This window comes from Felis catus, chromosome A3 (assembly GCF_018350175.1).
Source record: "Felis catus isolate Fca126 chromosome A3, F.catus_Fca126_mat1.0, whole genome shotgun sequence".
NCBI classification, from domain to species: Eukaryota; Metazoa; Chordata; class Mammalia; order Carnivora; family Felidae; genus Felis; species Felis catus.
Genome location: NC_058370.1, coordinates 115,954,482 through 115,964,683, shown reverse-complemented (window position 1 = coordinate 115,964,683; position 10,202 = coordinate 115,954,482). Strand labels below are relative to the sequence as shown.

General features: G+C 47.2%; 1 long non-coding RNA gene across 1 annotated transcript; it reads left to right on the top strand.

The window, feature by feature from the left end:
* The first annotated feature begins 308 nt into the window (after nt 1–308).
* On the top strand, nt 309–8,293 carry LOC102900833. The gene is made up of 3 exons (XR_439991.4): nt 309–508; nt 759–874; nt 7,885–8,293. It is a non-coding gene; the product is annotated as an uncharacterized LOC102900833 (long non-coding RNA).
* The last annotated feature ends 1,909 nt before the right edge of the window (nt 8,294–10,202 follow it).

Genomic DNA, 10,202 nt, shown 5'->3' with positions numbered 1-10,202 from the left:
TTTGTTCAGTGTTAAGATTAGTGAGTTACTCTGACATTGTCTAATTTGAAAATTCAAGCTAGCCATATTCCCGATGTGCTTTGGAAATCCTATCTTAGTAATGACAATAATAGATAAAACACAATATACCAGGCACTATCCCAAGTACTTTAAATATGTTAACTTGTTTATTTCTCATAATAATATTATGAGATAATTAATATTTTTACTCCTACATTACAGAAGGGAGAACTAAGGCATAGAGATACTAACTAATTTGCCCAAGATCAGAGTCAGTAAATGATAGAGCTCGGATTCAAACTTAGCAGTCTGGCCTCTTAACTACTACCCATGCTACCTCATAAAGCTCAGAAAAGATTATTGTGTACACCCTCATATGTAATTATGCTGTCATATCTCTTCCCAGGATACTATGAGAACCCTCTCCTTTACCCCCTTATCATTATAATGCATGTCTGGGGTTTACCTATTACACACTGAAAAAAGAATTAGGAAACCTTTGAAAGAGGTGAGTACTAGAAATAAAGATACTGAAGCTATAGTAAGAAACAGGAAGTAAGCGATGTTTGAGTCAAACTCAGAAGGGTTGGAGGGGGGAGTGGAGGAGGAAAGGAGGGTCTTATCAAGGGCTGTGAAATCGTGTGTACCATACAAAGGAAGATGAATAGGAACACTCAAAATCATAAAAGTGTCATATTCACCAGTAGAATTTTATTTGAAGTCTAACAGGTGTTTTGTGTTGTTTTGTTTGGAACTAGGCAATCTGATTTGGAAGAAATTGATTTCTCAAAATGGATCTGGAAGAGCAAAAGGTCCAAGAATAACTGAGAAGCAATTCTGAAAAAGTAGAGCATGGAACAACTTGCCCTACCAGGTATCAAGATTTATTATCAAAATATTTCGTAATGAGGACAACAGAGTTTGGGCAAAAGGATAAACCAATGGAACAGAACAGAAAGCCTAGCCACTGGCCCACCCATGTTTGGAAACAATACCAGTTACAGATGGTGTTACAAATCCATGTGGAAAGGGTGGTCTATTTAATAAATGAATCCTAGGAACAACTTTTGTCTATATGGAAAATACAAAATTAGATTTCTCCCCTAAATCAACCCTATATAAAGAACTAAAAACAAAAGGAAAAATTTTAAAGCATAAGATGAAAATGTAGAAAAATTCTTTATGACCTTAAGAATAAGGAGCAATTTCTCTTTAAAAAAAAATAGAAAACATGAAAATTTGATAATTTTGACTACATTAAAATTAACTTCTGCATAAGAAAAGGCCACTATAACAAAGTGAAAAACAAGCCATAGCTTGGGAGAAGGTACTTGCAGTGAGTGTAATGTATAAAGAAACCTCTCAAATTAATTGGAAAAAGATATATAGCATTGGAGAGAAATGGGAAAAGAATATAAACTATTGATTTGTAGAAGAGGAATCCCAGAAGGTCAATAGAAATACAAAAAGATTCTTGCTTCCACTATTAAGCAAAGAAATACAAATCAAAACATTGATAAAATACCATTTACACCTACCAGATCAGCAAAAATTTATGTCGGCCAACGCCAAGTGTTGGCAGAGCTGTTAAATCACGGAAACTCATTCCCTGCTAGTGGGATTGTAAGTTGGTACAAGTACTTTGGAAAGTTGCAGGTGGTCATGTCCAGAAATTCTTCTCCTGGGCATCTAGTCCTGTATGTGAGCACAAAGAGACATGTATTAAGATGCTTGCTATAGCATGGAGATCAATAAGAGAATGGATAAGTAAATTATATTACAGTTATACAATGCAATATAGTCTAGCATGTGTCAGCATAGATAAAAATCTCACAATTGGAATGCGAATCTCACATTTCTAAGGGAGAAATGAACACTGCAGAAGATTATGATATTGTATATATACACATACATAGTTTAAAAGCTGGCAGGGAATAATAATACTTTATAATGTTTTTGGATACATAAAAATGCAATAAAAATAGTAAAAAAACGTAAAAACACACATAAGGATGATTAACACTGAATTCAAAACAGTGCTTAGGGGCACCTGGGTGGCTCAGTCAGTTGAGCATCTTACTCTCAATTTCAGTTCAGGTCATGATTGTATGGCCTTGAGATGGAGCCCCGTGTCGGGATTGTCTCTCTCCCTCTCTGTCCCTCCCTCGCTCTCACAAGCTCTCTCTCGCTCTCTCTCAAAATAAATAAGTAAACTTAAAAAATAAAACAGTGCTTAGCTCTGGGAAATGAGGGAGGAGACGGGCTGGGGACGAGTCCAGAGGGGAACTCCATTGTATCTCTAATATTTGCTGTCTTTGAAGTAGAAAGACAGGAAGCAAATAAGGCAATATGCTGATATTGGCTAAAGCTGATGTGGCCATCATTAGCTCTGCCCACCGAATATCTCCGGCTCTCTGCCTTCCTTGCAATGGTAGGATTGCATGTCCCGTCCCCTCTGAGGTTAGGCGTGGCCTGGAGACTTACTTTGGCCAATCAGCTGGAGTGGATGTGACTTAAGTTTCTGGCCTCAGGGGCCAGTGCATGAAAGTTTTGGCCAACATAGCAGCACGGAGTCAAAGCTTCTCTCTTCCCCAGTCCTTGAGCGGACATGATATCCTCAGACAACCCATGGAGGACAGGTGGATGAGTAAGAAATGAACCTTCATTGCTCTCAGCTACTGAGATTTGGGGATGTTTGTTAGGACAGCATAACCATGTCTGTTCTGATACAGCTGGGAAGTTTATCCACAGGGGTTCACTGTATTGGTCTCTGATTTTATCTACATGTTGAAAAATTACGAATAAAAATTTTATAGTTCTTAAATTAGGCTGGATTAATCATAGTTCTCAGGCCATAGCTCACTATCTTTACAGGTCTGTGCAAGGCCCCTCTCTTATTGTCTTAATAAGTGCCTCAGACTCTGGCTGGAAGCAATGTGAACCTACAGGAGATGTTGATAAAGGGGACGAGTGATGCGCTCGCCCTCCCAGCCTGAGTCCAGGTTCCCTCCAGTGCTGTGTGCTAGCCTGCAGCATCTCTCAGCAGCTAGTAGGAACCAGAAACCCAGTTGGAAAATCTTAGCTCTTTTCCAGAGAAGTGTAAACAAGAATGGTGATGAATGCAGTGGCCCCCAACTGGTGCTGACTCTTTGTGTGGCTTTTGGAAAAATTGTTTTGCTCTTGATTCCCAACTCTCAGATGTGTCTGAAGGGAGTAGCCTTGCCCCCAGGCAGTCCCCTTTCCTGCCCCTTGGAGCCAACACCTGGCCTGCATCCCCACCAACCAGCCACTGTGTCCTCAGATACAGGTCACCTCGGCAAGATATGCTAGGAAAATTTTCTCACCCACGTCTTGGCTTTCAGGTTCCTTTCGAGAGCTGCCTGCAAAACCCACAGGGAGTGAAAACCCCCGGAAAGAGGTAGGGAGGAGGGGGCACAGTGCCGTGGAGAAGGAAGAGAAACTCAGGCTCCCGGCCAGTTCTGTTCCATACTATGCAGCAAAACACAAGTGGCCTGAAAGTCACCGTGAAATGCAATGCCTTTGAGAAGTTCCGTGGAAAGAATGATATCATGGCCAACCACTCCCTGCACCCCCCCCCCCAACCTTTTTTCCAGTGGGAGTGAGAAATAAATAGACTGACACATTTTCCAGTCAGGGAGCAATTCTGGAGAGCAAGTTTACCTTGGCACAGGCACTCAGGTGGGGCTGTGAGAAACCTTATCTGTGCTTGCCCAGTATATGAGGAGCTCTCATCTCCCCGGAGCCTTGGCCACCTCGCAGGTGACCGCAGAAGGCAGGTGAGCATGGTGAACAGCAGGCTGGCCAGAGCCACCGCAGAGTCAGACTGGCCCCAGGAGCGGGCTGTGTTAGGTAAATATTGCCTGCATTTGATTGACGGGCTCATTACTGACTTTGTTGGTTGCCAAGAGAAATGCCATCCAATCCACCGGATTCAACGGTAAAATTGACGTTCCTTAACTCGATGATTCTCAAACTGTAATGTGCATATGGTCACCTGGGGATCTTGTTAAGTTGCAGCTTCTGATTTAGCAGGTTGGGGCAGGGCTGAGGAATCACATTTCTAACAAGCTGCCGGGCCAGTCTACAGACCACACTGAGAGCTAACAAAGTCTTAGGGTGCAGATGACTGTGTGCATTTTACACAGTCGAAATAGTTACTATTTAAGGAGCTCCATCTTGACTCTGTGACAGGTGCTGGACCAGGTGGTTTCTGGCCTCAAGCTCTTGTCCTCTTCGTGCCAGCTCCGTGAGGGAGGTGTTATTATCCCCACCCCCTCCTTGACAGGCGAGGAAATAGAGGCTAAGAGAGGTTAATTCGTGCTATATACGTGTCATTTCCAAGAGATTTCATTACCTTCCCTCCCTTCCCAGTGATCTGAAATAACCCGAAGACAAAGGATAATAAACACCCTGTAGTCGGGCTGGGTGATTCTGCCCGTGGTGATTTGCCCTCTTGATACCCGAGAATGAGTAATTCCTTTTGTACAGAATTGTGAGAGCCAAGCACAGGAGTGCAGGAACCCTAGAATTAATATCTGGCCTAGCAAGTCCTGGCCTCCGTAGAGACAGCAAGTCAGAAGGGTGGACAAGCCTTGTTTTAAATCCCTCTGGTGCTCATGTGTTCACCCCTACGACATGCCGTTTGAGACTCTTAATACCTGGAGCAGATGCTTTGATGTGTCAGCTTGGAAAGAATGCCTCTTTGCCTCTTAGGACCAGTCAGGATTGCGAGAGGAAAAAAAAAAAAAAAAAACTGCCCCAGCCTGTGGGAACACCAAAGTGATGGCAATTATAATTGGACTGACTAACTGACCTGGAGACATTAAATATCTCGAAGCACTGTGATGTGCGCTTACAAAAGCCAGACAGCCTCCAGGTATGAACTTGCATCCTGTCCAGATCTTAAGGAGCAAGGCAGCCCTCCTGGCCGGTCCTGGCCAGGCACTATGCATAGCAAAGCGGGGACAATGAGAGACTCCCCTGCAGACAGTCGGAAGACCTGATTTTTGGTGGCCACTCAACAGGTCAGACTCCCCCAGGACGCCACTAGCATTTGAACCTCACCCACGGCAGTTTGGAGATGTGACCATGATTTGCACTGTAGGGTAGGGAAGGCCAAGTTCAGGCCCTCCCAGAGACCGATCACCACTCCATCCTGGGGAGTTGTTACACAGAAGAAAACACTCAGAAAACGCATTGGAGGCCTCCAAAGAAGTCAGATATACTATTGTTGTTTACGTATTACATCATTCTAGAGAGCATTTGAGGGAGTTTACAGACACCACGTAAAATAGAACAAAGTTGAAAACAAAATAAGAGAGATTATGGGGGGAAGTAGAGGTAAAAGGGAAAAAGCCTGATGTGGTTAATACCTCCTCAAATACCGTGAGGTCCTGTGTCCTTGGACTAAGGCTTCCTCACATCAGGCTCCAACTCCCTAACCTATAGAGTGAGAGTGCAAAGAAAAGCACCCATGGCACCGACGACGTGCAAAAAAGCAGCAGGACCTTCAGAGAGGTGCATCCATTCCTGGCGCTGAGGGTCCCCAGGGGGAAATTCGGAAGACACAGTGGAACGTCATGAAGTGTGGCCTCGATGCCAGCTCTGTGTTGCTTCTTGGGGATGTTTCCTAGAACACCCCAGTGCAGGCTCATGGACACGACAGTGCGTGGTCCACAAAGAGCAATTATGGAAGAATCCAGAATTGCCCCTGCTGAGCTGGCTTACTTCCACAATAAGAACCTGAAGACCTGACTTCTGAGGCCCCCTGGGCCCTTCCCCTCTGGAAATCTAAAGTCAGTCTTTTCACCAGGTCTGGTGTCGCCTTCACTCCATGCTTTGGGGAGTGAGCCCCTCGATGTCCCAGCAAACCTGCAGATGGTGGTGGGCAAGTTGAGGGGCACCACAGCCCCATCCCCAGGCTGGGAGCAGTGGTGTCCCCACCATGATCTGCTGGGCACAGAGCAGTCTCCTTTCTGAGAACGAGCACAGGCCAAGGAGCCAGAGGCCCAGACCAAGTGCTGGTCCTGAGCTCACCACTCACTGACTGTCACAGCTGAGGCAAGGCAACTCCTCTCTCTGGGCCTTAGTTCTGTCACCCGCAAATGGAGATGAACTAGCATTTCATCTGTGCCCTCCCTGAGGACTCCCTGAGCCCGCTGGCCTCTGCGATGCATGCATGGCAAACTGAAGTGAGGCCATAAGTGGAGTTGCAAGTTTTGGGATCTGTGGTAGAAATAGAAATGTGCCACCTGGATCCCCAGCCAGAGGAGGGCCCAGGGCCCAGCTGTGGTGAGTGGGGTCAGCAGACGGCCTCCAGCTGTCAGCTCTTTAAGGTTGGCACCAGCCAAAGACAGCCATCTCTCTCAAGGTCATGCCCTTCCCCGGGACAGCCCACACTGTGGACCCAACAAGGCAGAGGAAAGAAGGCACTGGAATTTTGTCTCAATGCTGGGCATTCTGACAGGTAAGATTTGCTCCGAAGTTCCCCATAGGATTGGCCGAGATTTGTGGAGTCTGCATTTCCGTTAGACTTCCTTCTGGAAGCCTGCTTCTTCCCCTGCCTCTCCTGGGTGTTGGTCCCAAACCCTGTCTCCACATCTGCCTCTGAAGAACCCATCCACAACAGCATCCAAGCGCCCACAGCGCCCAGACTGGCCAGGCACCAGGCCTTCAGAACAGAAGCTTGGGCTTCCATGGACCCAAGAGTGAAAGAGAGAACTGGTGTGGAATGTGTGTTAGCATGTGCAGCCATTGCTACAGCTCAGGGGTGGTCATCTCCTGGGAACCCCACCCACCTGAAAGGCCGGACCCCCTTCTCCCCAGACCAGCCCTTTCTGCACTTGGCTTTTTCAGCAGGTGCTGCCAGCTTTGCAATGGCTCAGGCTCAAGAAACCCGTCTTCTCCAATTCTCTTTCTCTTCTGCTCCCGCATCCAAACAAGTACTGAGACCTCCACCTTTGCATTGCCTCTGCCATCACCTGCCCCTCCCGCGAGCGCCAGCTCCCCCTGGGCCCATTGCAGTAGCCTCCTGCAGAACCCCCTCTCGAACTCACCCCTCCTTTCTGTCCGATGGCTAGCACCCCGCCCCTTGTGGGCTCCTATCACTGAGAGGCCTCCCCTGCTCCCCAGCGTGGCTCTGTAGGAGGAAGAGAGTGTTGGGTGTGTTGAAATCACACCAGTCCCTCACACCTGTTTCCCCCGAAGTCACTGGGAAGTGTTTGTTGCTGTTTGTCACAAATACCCACACACAAACAAAGGTGGTAAAAACAATGTGAGGTGGATGAGACGTCTCTGTTTCTATCTGGATTCAGGTCAGTGTGATTTCCCTACCTCGGACCCAGAAGACGGCACTTGTCAGCTTCTGACGTGTCGCTGGCACATAAGTGGGTGTGCTTGCGTGGACGTGTGGAGCCCCGACAACAAAAGGAGAGCCGGGTGATTCGTTGGCACTGGATACCAGGGTATTGAGAAATACTCTGTAATACAAATGGCTTTAAAATGGCCACATCGTCGTGTGTAGACCGGCAGGCTGTGCTTGTCGGAGACCGTATACCTGCCGGTGAGGGCTAGTGTAACCTGCCTGGACTGCCACAGTGGCTCACGAGCCAGGATGCTTCTAGCCAGGGTGACGGCAAGTACGAGAGCCAGGGCAAATGCTCCAAGAAAGTGCTGGAAAGAGGGAGAGATGGGATATCAACCATTAGACTTAGCGTCCTTCTCTTCTAAGAGAACTGGCTTGGCCTCACTTTCCCAGAAACCCAGAGAGGGCTGCTGCCCTTGTTTTCCTGTTAACAAGCAATACAATGAAGTAATTAATGTGAGTTTCACTTTCCCTTCTCTATACTCTTCCTCTTCGGGCAGATCCAATGGAGGATGATTTAATATCACACCTTTCTGCTGAGGAAGCCGAGAACTCGCCACTAGTACGTCCTTACTGCGCGGTGAGCCGAGGGCAGGAAACGTCAGGCCCATTTTACGGAGAGTAGACTGAGGCCAAGTGACGAGGCCTGTTCATTCTCTTGTTGAGAATGCCAGACAACATCATAATTTGTAGTGATTATGAGTCTTTGTAGTTTCTTCTTGTTTTTTTTTTTTTTTTATTAGTGAAAAACATTTTATTGTTGTTAGAAAACATTGTTTGGAGATGTTACCCAATATACAACTGGAAATCAAAGCCATGAATAAGAAATATGTGCGAAATAAAATGCAAGTCACTATTAATCTGCTTGCTATAGAGAACACTTAAATAAAACAAAATACATACACATTATACCACGTTAACTCTGATGTTGTAGGACCTGTTTCTATCATTAAGATGAACTTTTTGTAAATTTGAAAACATACTCTGAGATATAGAGGGAGAACATTCTCCCCCTCTGCCAGGGACGTTGGTATCTATTTTTTTAAAATGTTTAAAAATTTTATGTTTTTAATTTACATCCATATAGTTTCTTCTTTTTAAATTAAGGAATTATTAAGCATTGCGGAAGGTTGGGGTCCTGCAGATGAAAGCAATGAAACGAGAATGACCCCTGTGTAGGGGACCCTCTAGGGGGAAACTGGAAGCAAGGTGAGTCAAGGCTCTCACTGGTGCCTCCCCAAGCACTCTGCAATTCAAAAGAGCAGGTGGCTGCGAGTGAGGAATGCCCCCCCCCCCGCCAAACTCCAGAGAGACTCAAGCACACATAATGCCCTCTTTATGCCCTCTTTAGCTGTTTTCAATAGTAACATCCGGGGCATTTAAGCACGCATCTAGCTAGAAAACAGTCTTGGGAGAATCTCCTTGCATCTTTCTCATTTGTTTCCCAAGAGAAGGCCAGGATGAAAAGGAATGAGGTAGGGCAGGTGGGGAGTGCAAGGCTGGGTTGCTGCAGCGGTGCAGGCTTCAGAAGTGGGGGTGGAGGGTGCCCAGCTGCCCCACCGTCCCCAGTAGCTGACGCGGCTCCTGCCTGAACCCATACTGTACCAGTCCACATGCTCACGAGGCTAAGAAGCCCTGTGTGGGAGCCTCTGCTGCCCCGAGGGCCTCATTAAGCATGTGAAAAGGCACATGGCCTTTCTCACTGTCAAGGCTTGTCGTCGGCTTTGCTCAGGCTGCTGCAGGACTGCTCCGCTGGTGCACACCTGGGCTGCCTGGCCTGGTTTGGGCCTGGGCAGGTGCACTGGGTGCCTGGGGCCCACTCAGAGGAGTCCCCGTCAGTCCGAAGCTCTGTACCTTCTTGGCAAAAAGGGAGAGGGAGACCATTTCCCCCCTCGCATTGATCACTGGGTTTAATCCACTGGAGTGCTGTTGCCAGATGACAGCTGGGGGCAAGGATTCCAGTCAGATCCCTCCAGAAGGAAAGCCCCCTGGCTGCACCCACCCCCACCCTTTGAGTTGTTCGCTTCTTGCTCTGTCTTACCCTGGCATGGTTTCCCCGCAGACTTCTGCCATCAACCATCACCAGTCTCTGTGACCACGGAACTCCCTCCTCTCACCCATTTACCCTGCCCGAAATGCCATTGTTCCACGGAGGCCCTGGAAGCATTGTAGGTGTCTCTCTCTCACCATAGTGTGAATTTATGTGTCAGGTCAAGTGCACTTACCTGGCAGCTGCCTGGATTAGGGATTGGAAAGACGGATACTCGAGTAGGAAAGGAAAGCACGTTTTTGGAGCTTGCAAGGCTATTATGAAGGGAGCATGGGTGTCTGGAGATCAGTGGGCGCTCGGGACGGGTCAGAGAGAGGTGTGAAATGAGAGGGAGTGGAAAGGGGAAGTCTCAGAAGACACGGTTCACATAAACTCAATTTGACCTACTTAACACTTCTGCCTGGGCCGCCACCTAACTGGAAAAGAAATGCCGATGTTAAGTGTAGAGGTGAGGGACATTTTCCTGCTAGAAATTCTGTGCACAGTCCATTCTGCAGAGTGCAAGGACCTTTACTAGCCAATAGGTTTTCCATTCAGCGTGCACATTTGGAGTGGTGGGGGGCTCCAGTGCTCCCTCCCAAGATAAAGATTCTTCTGCTCACTCCTAGCTCCCAGCACACCCCTGGCACTTTTTCACCCCCAGCCCTTTATTTTTGCTGTTCTTGTAGATAGGATTGCCCTTCTCTGGCTTCTACCCATCCTTTGAGGCTGGCTCAATGGCATCCTTTCTCTTTAGCTTTTCCTGATACCATTCATTCATTCATTCGT